Genomic DNA, 16,432 nt, shown 5'->3' on the forward strand with positions numbered 1-16,432 from the left:
GACCATGTTACTGTGGTCTAATCTTGAAGCAACAATGGCCTGGATAACAATGGCAAGGTCCTCCCCAGAAAGCAAAGGTCACAACTTCCTGGAGGAGATGGTATAAAGCTGGCAGGGTTACTATTGTAATATAATAATCAAACAGGATTTAGAATCACCCCAAAATTGCAAATTCGGGTAACTAATACAGGATGGTTTCAGAGTAACAGTCGTGTTAGTCTGTATTCGCAAAAAGAAAAGGAGTACTTGTGGCACCTTAGAGACTAACCAATTTATTTGAGCATGAGCTTTCGTGAGCTACAGCTCACTTCATCGGATGCATACCGTGGAAACTGCAGCAGACTTTATATATACACAGAGAATATATAAAGTCTGCTGCAGTTTCCACGGTATGCATCCAATGAAGTGAGCTGTAGCTCACGAAAGCTCATGCTCAAATAAATTGGTTAGTCTCTAAGGTGCCACAAGTACTCCTTTTCTTTTTGCTAATACAGGATGCATTCTCTTGATCAATGCTTAGCTGGATTTCATGGTGGAAAATGGAGAGAGCTGTTATTGTGAGCCTGCAGTTAGATAAGGTTGTTTTCCCAAGGCCACAGTTTAAAGTTATTTTCTCTTTCAGGTTTATTCATGACAAAAATATTCCTCCTTTCTTCCTGCTAATGATTGCTACATTTCCTGTTATTTTCCTGGCTGTAATGTTATATATTTCCAGGGGTTTTTTTGTGTGTGTCTTTTTTTATATTTATTGAGACAAAATAACCTAGATTAATCAGATCTGTGGGTTTTGTTTCATTAATATCCATGTGTGTGTGTTGCAGCAAATAATTTTGAAGTAAATATGCATGATTGTTTAATTCCAGGGTAATAACCTATGCATCATCTGGAAGAGGGTTGAGTGTACATAGGTTATTATTATGACCCCTGGAGCTGCATTAATTTAGCAATTTTTTCAAAAGTGTGTGTTTGCATTAACAATCAAATCATTTTTTCTTCTTCGCTGACTTGCTTTTGTTTTGGAATTGCACTCCCTCTGTTTTTGTATAACGAAGAGGGTCCATTCATGCACTGAGTGAAAAGGTGCAGTGAGTCATCAAAGTGGGGTAATTTTACAAAGAAAAGGTTGTTGTGTAATAATTTGTTAAAAAGTTGGAAATAATTGGAAGAAATGCGCTGAACACTTTATAAATATGGCACGCGGGGTAAAAGAATTGTTATTATTTTGGAAATTAATCTCATTTTTTGATTGTGCATTGACAATTATGTGACTAGAACTTGTCAGTTCGATGTGTAACAATGCTTGAATAGCTTGTTTAATCAAAAAAACATTTGATTGTTTAAACCCAGACTAAATAACCGTTTCAGTGCTGCCTCACTCATAGTATGTGTTTTAGGAGCAGGATTTTGATATCGTCTTGTATTGTTTTTTAAAAAGTGATACCAACATTATCATTACATAAGGATAATAGAGCAGCCATTAAAGGGACAGTCATGCCATGTGGAAAAAGCCAAGTACTGAGGACAGAACAGAATCCAGAGGAAGAATTCCAGGTAGTTTTCTACCCAGAGCTCCCTGGTAAGCCGAGGAAGCACACCCATGGCTACCCCCTTTCAAGCAGTGCAGTATATACCTTTCAAGTGTACTGGGCCCACTCCATTAGAATCAATGGGTTAAGTGCACCCCTGAGAGCATTCCTTTGTGCTCCCTAGTTCAGGGACAGTTGTATGACAGAGCACAAAGTAAAAAGAGACTCTTTGAGCACTCCTCCATCATGCCTTTGCCTGCGATAGGAGCCATACAATCTGGCCCAAATGAGTGTAGGGGAGATATTCAAAGGGAATTGGGGAATCAAGCATCCAATTCCCATTGGCTTTCACTGGGAGCTGATTGTGTAATTGCTCTTTGTACCTCAGAAAATCTCCTTCTGGAGTATGCATACATACATGATATAGACCCAATCTATCTCCTATCTGTCTCTCACCCTATCAAAATTCCTTTTGACTTCAAACTGGAACACAACTGGAGAAGCAGCAGGCCCTACTGTACAATGGACTAGACTGAGTCTGTGTGAGGTTCTTTTTCCAAGTCCAAAAGGTCATTGTAATGGCACAAGATGTCCAAACAAGATCAGGAGGAGCTTTCAGCTTTTCCTTTACTGGGACCCATGAATTCCAGCCCTTCGATGGGTATGTCTTTCTCCTTAATAGCTTTCTGCACGCAGAGCTGGTAGCGCTTGAATTGCTGCACGCAGGGGTCCCCCGCGTTCTTCCCCTTGAGGAACTTCTTGGCAAACCAGCGGTTAAAGCACTGGTCATACTCGTGCTTCAGCTCTGTGCACGCCTCCCCCACGCTGTTCATGAGGGAGCCTGGTCATGTGGCCTGTTCCTGCAACTATTAATCACATTTGACTTCACTATTCCCTTGCTGTGATGAGACTACTTTCATGAGAAAGCCAACCCTTCCAGGAATAATCCTGACTTGGGCAAATACTCTCATCCAATGTGGTGGGACCACTCGTGTGTAGGAGGGAGCATGATTTGGCCTATCAGGTATACTTCACAACTAATACACATATAATGTAAAAGCAGGAAGAGTAGTAACTGAGAGAGGGGCAGGTTTCAGTCACACATCCTAACACATAGCAATGTGTTAGTTAACAACAATTGTTAAATTTTATCAGTTGTCTCAATAACATTTACAAAGTCAAAGAGAAGAATGTTCAGACAAAACTAAATTCCCTGGGACCTACCAATGTGGTTGCAGGCTACCTTCTGGCTATCCCATATCCAGATAGCCCTCAGTGCAACTGGGGAATGAGATCCTCTCTGGAACTGGGAGCAGAGCTGAAGGAAGGGAGAAGATGGAGCCAAGAAACAGGAGTTTTCCATGGCATTTGAATCTTGGCACGTTTCTGTTTAGAAATCTACCCAGTAGTTGCTATTAGTTGAACTCCTGCTCTTCATTTTCAACCCATCTATCTTTCAATGCTTTACTTCTCTGGGAGCTGCCAGTAGGATATCATGGATGTACTGCTCCGAGCATTCTATAGCAATAGTTCCAGACATTATTGTTTGGCTCATAGTGGTACAACTGCAGTCTTATGTTTGGAATTCTTTAACATTTTCACATGTTCTGTTAAGCATACATCCAAGCTTTGAAGTGAATCCAACTCAAAGCTTAGGGTTTTTTGGACGTTCAATAATATTTTAAAAGATGTATTTTTAGAAATAATTAAATTAAATATTTTGTATCTGAATTTCTATACTTCCTGGGTGTGGCCAAAACCAGAAATGGAAGTATATATTTATGCATGAAAGGTTGTTTGTGTGGTGTTTCTAGCACGTTAGAAAGGAGGAGTGAGTATTAGAAATTTTCCAAGATAATCTGTTTTCAGTTTGCGAATTTGAGGATATTTGCACCAACACTGCACCACTGAAAATTAAAATTATATCCAACTTCTCTAGTGCTGAAGCCAGCATAAGATCATAGAAGGGGGAGATTTGTTACTGCTCCAGTTTTGAAACAGAGATGGGAATATAGTGATCTGCTGGAGGACCCATGGAAAACAGCAGCGAGGAAGAAAAGTAGAGTCACAGCCACTGAGGATTTTGAGAGGAAGAGAAGATGGGTGGCCTACTGGTTAGGGCACTAACATAGGATTTGGGAGACTTGAATAGAAGTCACTGCTCTGCCACAGACTTCCTGTGTGACCTTGGGCAAGTCATTTAGCCTCTCCATGCCTCAGTTCCCCATCTGTAATATGGGGAAAATAGCACTTCTCTACCTTACTGGAGTGGTGTGAGGATAAATGAATTAAAGAATGTGAGGAACTCAGTTACTAGAGAAATGGGTGCCATATAAATACCTTAGATAGATTGTTGTGGATAGAAGGGAAGCAGAGAAAGCTTCCAGCCTTGTCCTCCCTAATGCCCGCCGCCACCTCAGTGATGGAGAAAAGCAGGAAGGAACTTTGAAAAACTTTCATGATCAAGCAGGCTTGAGTGTTTTTTTCCCAGCCAAAAAACAGAACAGCTGGTTAAACTGCACCAGAACAGGTCACTTTTTACACTAGCGGTCTGCTCCTGTTCAGCACCAGTAGAGCCACATTGGCATAAAACTGGTGCAAAAACAGGCAGCATAGACAACCCCTCATTGAGAAATATCTGGTAAACGGGAAGCAGACAAAATGGGTGAAGAAACTAGTGAGGAAAGAGGTGAAAAGCTAACGGGGGGAGAGAAGAGCAGACACCAGGAACTCAGGGTAAAACAGGAAGGCTCCAGAAAAAGAATTGGGCAGAATCAGGAGGTACTGGTGTATCACAGGCTAATGGAAGTGTCCAGGCTATAGGAACTAGTGGCCAGTACCAGACTGTACATAGACTAAAGGATACAATATTTGTGGAAGGCTCCCTGTTACTATATAGGCAGCATGTCACTTCATCAATAAGATAGAGAACCATAATATATTCCCCTTTTCTCCTCCCTAATTTCAGGATCAAGCATAAGGTGCTTTCCTGATGATTTTTTCCTGGATCCACTTGAATAATGTTTCCATTCTTAGTGTAATAATGTTGCTTATATATTTTCTCATTTCACAAAATGTCAGGAATCCAGTATTGCTTGAGTTGGTGGGGTTGTTGTTGTTGTTTATTTTTGTTTTGTTGTTAAAAAATTTCTTAACACTTTTTGTGCAATTCTGACAGCATGTAGGCTGTTAAAATATATTAATACCATGAAACTGTGTGGGCTTTCACAATTTGCTCCCTCTAATCCCCTTCAAAAGTAATCAACCTTAGATTCAAAGTGGATACAACAGATTTTCCATGAGATCCAGAGCTTTCACAAAATAAAATAAATAAATATAATTTGGCACTTATTCTGATCTCAGTTTCACCAGTGTAAACAAGCAGTAACTCCAGTGAAGTCAATAGAAATGCACCTATATAAAACCAGTATAGATGAAATCAGGCTCCCTTTTTCATTTTGGTACAGAGAAATAAATTGAATGGCCTTCCCTGCCTCCTTTAAACTTTCCTTTGTTCTCATGATCCTAAATTAATTTCAGGTAAAATAAGACATCTTCCAAATGGATTATTTTTTAACCTTTGTTATTAAAACCATTTTCTGTTGGGATCACCTGTTCAGCTATTAATGAGTCATAATTTATGATCCGTTTTGCCTTTCACAAATTGATAGTTGAAACCAGAAGTTCTCAGTCCAGCTACAGCTCAAGAAAAGCTAAGGGCTAAATAGATTTGTCAGCACAAATATTACAAATTGAACACTACAACCTTACCTCCCTTCTAGGAAGGAAAGAATGTGATTACATATGGAATCCTGATGGCCATTGTTTCCTTGGCACCATCAAAGCCAAGTTACACACACCAAGATCCTATTTGGTAAGGGCAGAAAATGGAGGAATGTTTAGGCTTAATTATATGCATTTGCTCAAATCACAGGAAATTGGTTCCAGTATTACTCAACATTTCTACCCCACTGGACAGTTTTGTTCACCATAAGGACTTTACAAAGTATCTTTGACCACCCTCAGTTTTTTGTTGCCAGCATCTACAGAGAAACCAAAATAAACTGGCTGGCCTTATTTCTCATTTGCACTAAGTCCCCCTTTATCCCACTCTAGGAATGTGAATGTAATTCACAATTATTTTAAATCTCATGTATACTGTCAGAGCAGAGTGAAGGGGCCCTGAGAATGCATGAGAATTGGGCCAGGACAATTATTTTGTTACCCTTCTGGCTATGTAGTCAAACTTCTTGACGTACTGAATTTATGAATATTTGGTATGAAGCTAACATATGCATAACTTGATCTGACGTTCAATGGCAATGTTCTGAAATATATGTTCAGAAAAAACATTCAAATCTGTAGCCATAAACTTTTCTTCCAGAAGAGCTTTGGGAGCATGTTATCAGGAAACACCATGTGATGCCATTTCAAATGGGCGTGGTAGTTTTATTTATCTGCAGGCCTGATTTTCAGCGATGATGAATACCCACAGATTCTAACCACTTTAGTTTGTGGTTGAGGACACTCAGCATTTCTGAAAACTAAGCACTGACCAAATAGCAGTTAGATCTTGGAGAAAGGGTGATGGCCAGCTATGATGTACTTTGTACTTTGTAATGGTCAAGCCTATCATCAGTAACATTCATTCTGACGGAATCTCTGTCTCTGATGGAAAATGCTTTCTTAGGTGTAGTAGATGCTGCCTTCACGTTATAACCACACAAACAAAACATTATGTGGTTCCAAGAAAATACCATTTCATACATTGGCAAATGTAATGATACCAAATCAACTTCTCACATATCTTTATTTCACATTCATGACACGGAGCTCAATAATAACAATGTGTTTTATAATCAGTCAGTCAGACAAACAAAAACGTATTGCATCAATAAAGTCCAAATTGTCAGTTGTAATACATTTTGACTTTAAAAAACCCACCTGTTTCATTATAGCAGACCTTTTTATTTATAATTGCCAGCATTATGATTGCCTTGGAATTCTCATACAGCAAACAATCATTTTTCCTTTGCTTTTAAAAGTGATACTTACTATGCTTGTGAGCCTTAAGGAAGGTTAATTAAAGTCAATAGAGAAATTTTAAAAAGGGGAAATATTAGGTTGACATGCTCCCTTCCTACTCCAGAAATCAGTGAACGAGAGAAGATAAAGAAATAGCAGTGAGAAGAAATAGGTTGTTTACTAATTATGCTGTGGGCTTTCTTGCTAATGGCTCTATTCTCAATCTACACTGAATCAAGTAATGTGCATGGGGCTTATTATTATGCAGATGAATCAGCAGGGGCACATCTGTAACTGCATAACTGCCAAACAGCTGTTTGATTGCACATATTCTATGGAGCCAGCAACAGCCAGAGTTTTTAGGGAACTGCCCACCTTAGAGAGACAGGAAAGGAGGGTGGTAGAATATGAATGAAGAAACTGTACAAGACTTCACTGTCAAACCAGTTCTAGCCTTAAATATTTGGGCCTAGATTCTCAGCAGAACTCAATTCCATGGGGTGTAGATGGGGGTGAAGGTACTGCAGAGGAGCTAGGTGTGACTCCCTAATGCTGGGGTTCAGGCATAATTTTGAGCAGCCTCAGGATTGCTTTAAAGTATTTCAGTTGCTTAGCGCCACCAGGGGCTGATACGCCAACCAAGAATAGCCAGAATGCAGTAGCATTCCTGCCAGTCTGCTCATCTTCTCCTTGCCACTGACATGCACATTGTGCTTTGGGCTGCCTGAGTTGCAGCTGAGTAGGGGCTGGCTACATCTCCCTACACTATCTGGGAGAATGTTCAGCTGAGGAAATTCATCAGTTTTGCAAGAAAGGAATTAAATTTTGCAGCACTGTATCTTGTCATACCAATAAACTAAACATGAAATAGATTGGGGAGAGTGAGAGGCGTAAGGGAAAGGGAACAGGTTTCAGTCACACTAATCCTCTTTTGCCGTAAGCTCAGTGGCTGGACCAAAGCTGCTCTTTATTTTCATCTTGCTAACTATGATCTTAACCCTGCTGTCACTGAAAATATGCACATCTACTTCAATGTGACGCAGGCCCCTCTATCGCCTTTAGATCATCTGGGTCAAAATCTGCTCTCAATCTGGAGTAACTCCCAAGGTGCCAACAGACTTGCTCCAGATGTATACTAGTGTAAATTAAGAGAGTTTGGACAGCAATCCTGTCCCACAACTTGTGTGTTTGGGCTAATGTTCAGGTTTGAAAAATATATCAGGTGATCTGTTCAATAGCAACTTGATGCTGATGGTTGAGGTGATGGTCAGGTGAGATTTTTTTTTAAGAGCTACCGCTTTGGTATTTAAAAGATGTTATTGTACAAGTAGATAATATTTTGCAGAAGTTGATCATTTCTCCAAGGAGCTAAAAAATGTAAAAGCATTTTGAACTCAAACAAGCTGACATGCATCATCAGTTGCACCCTGAAAGCTTTTCTCATCATGTTGCTTTGTTCAGGGTATATACTAATTTTTCAGCACTAATACTTACACAGAGCACAACACTGCTTGAATTATTCATTGCAGAGACATTTATCCAAAAGATTTAGCCCTTTTCTTTTATTGTGAATCATTCCCCTGATTTCTACAAATGAATTCATTATCTGTAAGTATTTGCAGAATATTATGGACAAATACATTTGCAAACTGTTCACTAGAGTTGTGAAGGGAAAGTTCATTCCATTTCACAGAGAATTTAGATATTTCAAAATTTGGTTTCATTCCAAATTAGAGGGAAAATCAAAAATTTCAAAAAGTTCCATTTTCTCCCCCAAATGGAAAGCCCTGTGGTCCATGACTCAGATACACTTTTCATGGCTAGCTGCTCTAAAGTCACAGACTCTGGAAGATTTGAAGTCCCTTTGGATGACTGCCCCAGAGCCAGGGATCCTGGAAGCTCTGGGATTGGCAATGCTGGAGCAGTCCATTTGGCTGGCCGCTGTGGGGCCATGGACCCTGGAAGCCTGAGCTCTCCAATAGCCCACTAGGTCAGCTACTGTGGAGTTTCTATAGGCAGGTTTCTATTGGAATCTGTCAGGCATGTCTTGAAGGCTTCCAAGCAGAGTGTGCCTGATTTGCAAACTAACTCTATGGAACATTTTGATTTTGGTGAATCAGCAACTTCTGACCAAAAAACCCCCTGTTTCCTGGAATTTTTCTGACTAGCTCCACTCTTCATTCTGATTGGTCACCTAGGTCAGATAGTATAGTTTCTGATCACTTACTAGATGACTGGAACTTTTTAAACAGGAGAATAAGAAATAGTGAAGTATGAGTGACATGTTCTGGTGCAAAATTTTGCACATATAATCAATCATGCAAATCAGGCACACTCTGCTTGGAAGCCTTCAAGACATGCCTGACAGATTCCAATAGAAACCTGCCTGATTTCCTGTCAGCTCACCAGCTCAACTCCACAGTAGCTGACCTAGTGGGCTATTGGAGAGTGCAGGCTTCCAGGGTCCATGGCCCCACAGCCAAGAATTCCCTAATGCAGGAGGAACATTAAGGGGCTAGTTACACCCACTTTAGGGCAATTTTGTTCCACCAGAACAATAGAAAGCAACTGGAATAAGATTTAGGATCTGGTTCCATATCAGAAGATGATTTTGACTCACATCAGATAGGCACAGTTAGTATTCTAATGGTTATAGCATTGACTCAAGACACCGGAAGTTGATTCTTAAGTTAGTTACCTAAGAAATCTCATTCTTCTAGCAGCTTGCTAGCAGAAGGAAGAAAAACCATGAACTTTAGAAAGTTTCCAATAATACAAAATTGTAACTTTCCACCTCTGGTTATGATTCAGTGCTACTGATGCCCTGATCTACTGCATGAGGTGGTTTCTTTGCCTGAACAATTCTCTAGTGAGTCAACACAGGCTAGAGCAGCAGAGGAAATATCAGCAATATCATGCCTCACTAACTCGGCTTTAGTTGATACTACAGATGCAGAAAGGAAATTCAGAGTTAAAGGCTGACACGTCTGTCATTAATTCACACCATGTTGTCAAGTGAACATAGCACAAGTGGTACCGTACATATGTCATGCAATTACCTGATATCTTTCCCCTACCTATTAATTATTCATTGTTGTTGTTATTGACCTGCCGTGTAACCGTGGACAAGTTACTTCACCACCTCCCTGTGCTTCTCTCCCTCTGCCCCCACCCATGTCTGTCTTATCTAGCTAGTTTATAAGCAAAGCAAGAGCTGTCTTTCAGACCTGGTCTGTATCAGTATAACTATTTTGATTAGGGGGTAACTTTTTAAAAAATGTGATTTTGATTCCCACATAGCAGTAAGATATACAACAATTTTTATACCAATATCCTGTGTCCACACTAGGAGGGCTGTACTGCTTTGACTATATTGGTATAGTTAAAGCAGAACAACGTTTGTGTGTAGACTCCGTTTTGCTATGTAATATAGCGCTTACCACAGTGGGGCCTCTAGGCACCACTGCAATACAAAAAATAAATAATAATCATTGTTATGAATAAAGTTCATTGTTAGGCACCCTGTACATTTATGACATTATATAAAAACATAGCAACACATACTCCCTGACTTACAGAGCAACTTGTACCGAGCCACGAAGGAGTGTTTGTGCTAACCATGAATTTCTATAGTATTGCTTATATATAGCTGTTTAAATGCATATTTCCGTTGCTATGGAATAGTAATGGAGATTTTAGAAGAGTAAAAAACAATCCGTCCTAGAAGTTTATGAGAGCTGACTGGTCCATTGGAGCCATTATGGTTTATCATGTATTTAAGACCATCTAAAATATGAATTATTGATAGACTCCAAGGAGCAATGAGGCTTTATCATATAAATATTTATTCAGTGACTTTCAGAATGGGTATTACTGACCCCATATAGACCATAATGGCACCAAGTGGTCTATTATGTAACATATTGAGACATTTTCCTTATCCCAACTATTAACCAAATGGCTTGGAAGTATATATAAATAATATTAATACACAGAAAAATGTAGTTGTGAAGTGGTTAGAGATGCATCATACCTGACTCAAACCCACAAAAGCAAGAAGCTATAAAGTTAAGCCACCTAACATGAATACTTTTACCTGTCCTACGAACAAGCACACCTCTTAACATTGCCACAATGTCCCTACACCCTAGACTATGCACCACAACCTTAACTATACCTCAACTTTGGTCCTGATGCATACACCCCTTTACCAGATTATTTTTTCCCCAAACACTAGTAGGTGTGTGTGTCTGATATAGTAGTTTGCTGTGTTGGCAAAGAATAAAGGGTTGTGTGCAGAAGACGGTTACCTGGGCTGATGGAAGGGTAGGATCCCTAAGGGATTGTTATGGTACATGGTCTTTGGTAGAATGTAGAATGACAGCTCTGGGTGACTAAATTCTTCCCCCTTTCACTGACAGGACAGATTGTAAGTATTATTTTGTTAAATTCTTAAGTGATTAACTATTGGCCATATTTTATAAGCCTGAATCTGACCTACTTGGCACCTCCCTCTCACAAGACGTACACTCAGTATGAAGAAGAATTAATAAGCTGAAAACTACTTTGAAATGTAGACTTGTGGATACTTAATCCTTTTAAGTCCATACCACAGGCTGTACATTGTATTTCTTTCTACAGAGAGTGCAACTCAGTGTGAGGATTTCATGTGCTTGTTTATCAGCCATTATTATGATATAAACTAAATACTGAGTCCTTCAACCATTAGAACCTTGTGCAATGTACAAGTGAAAAGATGATATTTCTGTGGTGTTAAACAGAATAATCTTATTGACTTACTTAAAAGATCAAAAATGCCAAGGTGTTTTGATGTTGGGTATGGTTTATTCAATACAATAACAATGTGTCTTTATAATACCAACAAAATATGACTCTCAAAATTTGAAAACATTTTTTATTCCTTTTCATATTAAGGGGAAAAATGTAGAGTATTATGTTAATGTTTCCAGAATCCAAGGAAGGCTATTAAAAGTCAGGCTGTCTATGCAGGTAAGGTAGATTAGGAAATAATTTTTCTCAGATGGTCTTTAAATGCTATTTATAATAATCCATTAAAATAATAGGGTTTCTGTTGACAAAATGTGGAATAATTGGTGTACCAGACTATACATCTTAGTTTTAAACAGATGGAGTAAATTATGTAGAATGAATGCACTCTGCTTTACTTGGTTTAGGTCTGGATAATCAGCAACACAGGTGGATAAAGTTTGTTGATTATTAGGAAGAATAATTTTTTTAAAAAAATTGGGGGTCAGATCCTGGCCCTTAATATTGCTAACAGTGAACTTTTCTTCGGGATAGAGTTCAGAGTTCAAAGAGTTCTGCTTCCTCCTGGACCATGTACTCTTTCTGTATATTAGTTTAAGGTGATATATAAGCTTACTGTGCACTTAAGGTGTGAAAAAAACCCGAAAACTTCACATCATTTACTGTTGCAAACTTCAAGGTTAATACAATTGGCAGAAATCATAGAATCATAGAATATCAGGGTTGGAAGGGACCTCAGGAGGATGTCTAGTCCAACCCCCTGCTCAAAGATCATATGAGATCCAGCACTTTTAGCACTGTAGCTGCTGGCATTTTACAATATTTAATGTAATAAGCTCAGGAGCTGACCTTTATGAGTATGCATGTGCAGGTGTGAGGGAAATATAGATATAGGTGAGGGTCAAAAAACACAAAGTTGTAGTCTGCGTATGGCCTGAGGACCAAACAGTCACAATATCCTTCCCTTCCCTTCCTCTTCTAACAGCTTCACCATGACACTCAATCAAGTATTGGACACAGAAATATTTCCAGCAGATAAAGATGTAGCAGACTCCAGCACTGACAGCAACTCTGTCCCATGGTGGGGAGATCACTTGTAGCTGAAGCAATATATGCCAACTTCACTCTCTTGCTGTAACTAGTCCTGATATCACATGGTCGACATAAAGTAGCAAAGCTTTCTTGCTCTTCTCTTTGTAAGTAGGTCTCTTCCTCCATTTCACCATTAAACACTCCACAGTACCTCTCCTTTGCAAGCAGTGAGAGATCCTAGCAGGTGGAAAGTGAGGGTATGTCTACACTGCTGTTAAAAACCCACAGTTGGCCTGTGCCAGCTCGCTTGGGCTCATGAGGATCAGGCTATAAGGAGATGTTTAATTGGAGTGGAGACGTTCAGGCTCGGCCTGGAGCCTGGGCTTTAGAACCTGCGAGGCGGAAGGGTCCCAGAGGGTCCCAAACATCTACACCTCAATTAAACAGTCCCTTAGCTCAAGCCCAGAGAGCCCAAATCAGCTGGCACAGGCCAACTGTGGGTGTCTAATTGCTGCATAGACACACCCTTCAGACTTCTATCTGAACACTTAACTTCCCTGAGTAAAAAAATTGGAGAGTCCTTGTGCTGAAGTGGTGAAGAAAAGAGCTCATGTTTGATATGCTAAATTTTCAGGATGAACTCTAACATTCCCACAGCTTTGAAAACATGCACATTTTGCCCAATTCTATTAATCTTAATTTACACAAGTAAATTAATAGTAATAATAATAACAAAAAGGTTTGAGGTTTTGGATGGTGTTGTGGGTAAAGAAGTGCAGGAGCTCAGAGAGAAGTGTCATATTTTTCATTCGGACCATGCATGTTGTTTAGTACTCATTTTAAGTGTTTATTTTTCAGTGCCTAGGAGAGTCATTTAGGGTGCAGAATTAAAATTAAATCTGGTCTTCTCACATTATTCAGTTTCTGGATTATGGAATATCAGGAGAAACCCAAACTAAGCATTATTGAAGTGGTTCACTGACAAAGAAAGTGTGTTGGTGTGGTGTTTATGGAAAATAAACACAGTTACAGAGGTTTAGATTTGGACTTTAGACACAGCCCTGAGATGTGGTGGTGTGTGAGCTGCAACATCCCAGGAACTGATTTGGGAGAGATTGTGACCCAAGCTCATCCCAGTATATCCTTTCTCAGTCACTGTGGACAACACCACCATTGTGACTGTCACTCAGGCTTGTACCCTGGATGTCATCTTGGACTTCTCTCTAGTTCCTCACAACAAAACTATGTCTAATTCTTGCAGATTCTTTTTGCATATAATCTCACAACCTTTCCTATCCATCCACATAGTTAAAACTCTTGTCTAGGTGCTCATCACCACACAACTCAATTATTGCAACATCCTTTTCTCTGGCTTTGGAAAATGCAATCTCAGAATGCTTCTGTAAAGATCATTTTCCTCTCCTGTCACTTTGACACGCCACTCCTCTCTTTACATGCCTTCACTGGTTCTCCCTTCTCTATCATATAAAACATAAGTTACTTGTCTTTGTTTACAAGGCCCTTAATGGCCTATCCCAACTCTACCTGTCATCTCTCATTCTGTATCGAAAAGTCGACATCCACCTCTGATCAGCCCCTGATGTCAACATCTGTTTTTCATTTGTTAAATTTTCAAGCAAGCATTTTCATGCTTTCTCCAGGGTTTCCCCTCATGCCTGGGAGAAGCTCCCCATAAACATCCACAAGACTAACTCATTGTCCAACTTCAAAACCTTCTTTTAAATTCTCCTTTGCCATGAGACCTACAAACCACTTGGCAGTGGTTAGGCTGCTGGTGTACTGAGACCATTGCCTTACATGTTGACCAATATTGTTTCTTTGTTTCCTTGTACTCCCTTGTCTGTCTGTATCCATGTGGCATATCTTTTCTTATACTTAAACTGTAAGCTCATTGGGTCAGGGACTGTTGTTTTTATCCTGTATTTATACAGCACTTAGCACACTGGGGTTCTGATGCATGACTGTGGTTCCTAGGAGCTATGCTGTACAAATATCAAATAAGTAAATTGGATCCAAGGTTTGGGTAGCCCATGGAAGGAGTTCTTACCCCCTTTTGCTCCTACTGCATTGGTGTTCAGTCCAACTCATCTAGCCCAAAAATCTTTTTTGACTATCCAGATTCACATCTTCACAAATAAAATGCAGAACTCTCTTACTCAGAGAAGGGAACAGAATATTCACAAACAGTATGTAAACACTGGCAGTAGAAGATTCAAAACAGCAATTTATGAGGGTGAGTCATAGCATCCAGGGTTCATGTCCTTGGTTTTAATACCACACAGATTAAAATATTTAAGTGCAAGAGTAAGTAAAAATAAATAGTCTGCCTGTGCGAGCAAACAAATGTGCAACCACTGATGGAAATGTAATTGTTAAAGGAAGCTGAAGATAAATAAACTGAGTTCTACCATAGAATTCAGTTTCAACAGTTTGAGAAACCAAAAGAAAAAAAATATAAAATAAGAGATACAGGATAACAGGAATAGAGGTTTTATCTTTCTCACCCATTAATTATCGGTAAAAAATTCAAATAAAAACAAAGAGATTGACTTGCTGGGATTTTAGTTGGTATTGGATGCCATTCGTGAATCTGAGGAGTTTATTTTTGTGAACACATGAATCATGCCAGATTCTGGCTGATGCAAATCAGTGAAGTTCCATGGAAATGGATGGAGTTACAATGATTTATACCAATTGAAGATCAGCCCTTCTATATAGTATATGATGAGGCAGATACATTGGCACACTCTGCTAGTGTGCATTCCCAAAATGGTACAAAACACCCATAAACCCAATTTAATTGGCCCATTAAACTGGGTTTCCACAGCCAGGCTTTGACAAAGTGGCACACACCTGCCAGAATATATTGGTGAATCTGACCCAGTAATTTTTAACCACATAACTGAAGGCCCTATCCACATGGGGTGAGGGCATGTAAGTACAGAAGAGGGAACTCTGTGAGTTTCAGCTTGTGCAGTTTCTCACAAAGGGTTGCATGAAACCCTGGTGCACAGTGAGAAAAGAAGATATTTTTGTGACTCTTTTTTTCCTATCACTAGAAGCTGATGCAACAATGGTAGGCGATCAAATGGCCATTTGCTATATCAGTCATTATATAATTAGCGAGCCATGCATGTGATGTTGTGTTCTTGTCCTTAACACATTTTTTGAAGCAAATCAAAGACATTTAATGAATCAATACTATAATACTGCTTTTAGTCTTTACATTGAACCATGCTACTCCTCCGAATCTATTAGCTAAAGCTGTCCTAGAAAGAAATCTGTGCTCCATTAAAAAATAAGGTTATCAAAATAGCAGATTAATAACCTTTTAAAACTTCATAAGATTTTATTTGTCATGTTTTCTACAAAGTCCAGTGTGTGCCTAAGAGCACACCTTAGAGTTATTTAAGTAATAAGCAATGGGAAAGATTCAGCTAGCAGAGAATACAGCTCTCCTCTTACCTTCTGGCTTTTCACAAAAGGGAATATTACATCCAGGCTTCACAGAACGCATTGGCATCAGTTTAATTTCAAATTACAATTCAGGGAGTTGGCTTTGACTGAGCAAACCATTTATGGTCTTGAGTATTATGCATCCTTGAGATATCTCTTTGGGTGCCAGTCTGGCAGGTAGCATTCGCTGTGATTCTCAGGTTCAGAGTTCCAGATTTTTGAGGGTGGACAGGATATTCCCCCTGGAGAGCCGATAGCTCTGGAATTTGTCTGACTGAACCTTCACATGATGTCACAGGATCTATTTATTCACTCAGGTTTCTCTTCGGGATATTGCCTGAGGACCTGACCAAAGTCCATTGCAGTCAATGGAAGCACCCCAGTGATTGCAAAGGGCTTTGGATCAGAAGCTGAGTGCAGAGTGATTCAGTGTATTATGCCAGAATAGAAGGGAGGAGCTCTCTTGGGACTATTGACTTTAAATAAGTAACAATAAAATAAATATCAAGTTGTTTAAAAAGGAACTCAGTTATACTGGTATAAGCAATAAACCCTCTTGCTAGGGAATGCTGAGTGAGTTTCTT

At 39.5% G+C, this 16,432-nt stretch overlaps 1 long non-coding RNA gene and 1 pseudogene across 2 annotated transcripts in view; both read right to left on the bottom strand.

Moving 5' to 3' along the window:
- Positions 1 to 16,110, bottom strand: part of LOC311517130 — a 40,025-nt gene extending 23,915 nt beyond the window's left edge. Inside the window, exon 1 of the long non-coding RNA XR_014710605.1 lies at positions 15,858 to 16,110. This is a non-coding gene — a long non-coding RNA (uncharacterized lncRNA). The remainder of the gene's footprint in view (positions 1 to 15,857) is intronic.
- LOC311517131 (TP53-regulated inhibitor of apoptosis 1 pseudogene) lies at positions 2,104 to 2,359 on the bottom strand (annotated as a pseudogene). Its single transcript has one exon. The product of its transcript is annotated as a TP53-regulated inhibitor of apoptosis 1 pseudogene (transcript).
- Positions 16,111 to 16,432: the final 322 nt, after the last annotated feature.

This window comes from Lepidochelys olivacea (genome assembly GCF_965140295.1).
Source record: "Lepidochelys olivacea isolate rLepOli2 genome assembly, chromosome: 2".
Classification (NCBI taxonomy): Eukaryota; Metazoa; Chordata; order Testudines; family Cheloniidae; genus Lepidochelys; species Lepidochelys olivacea.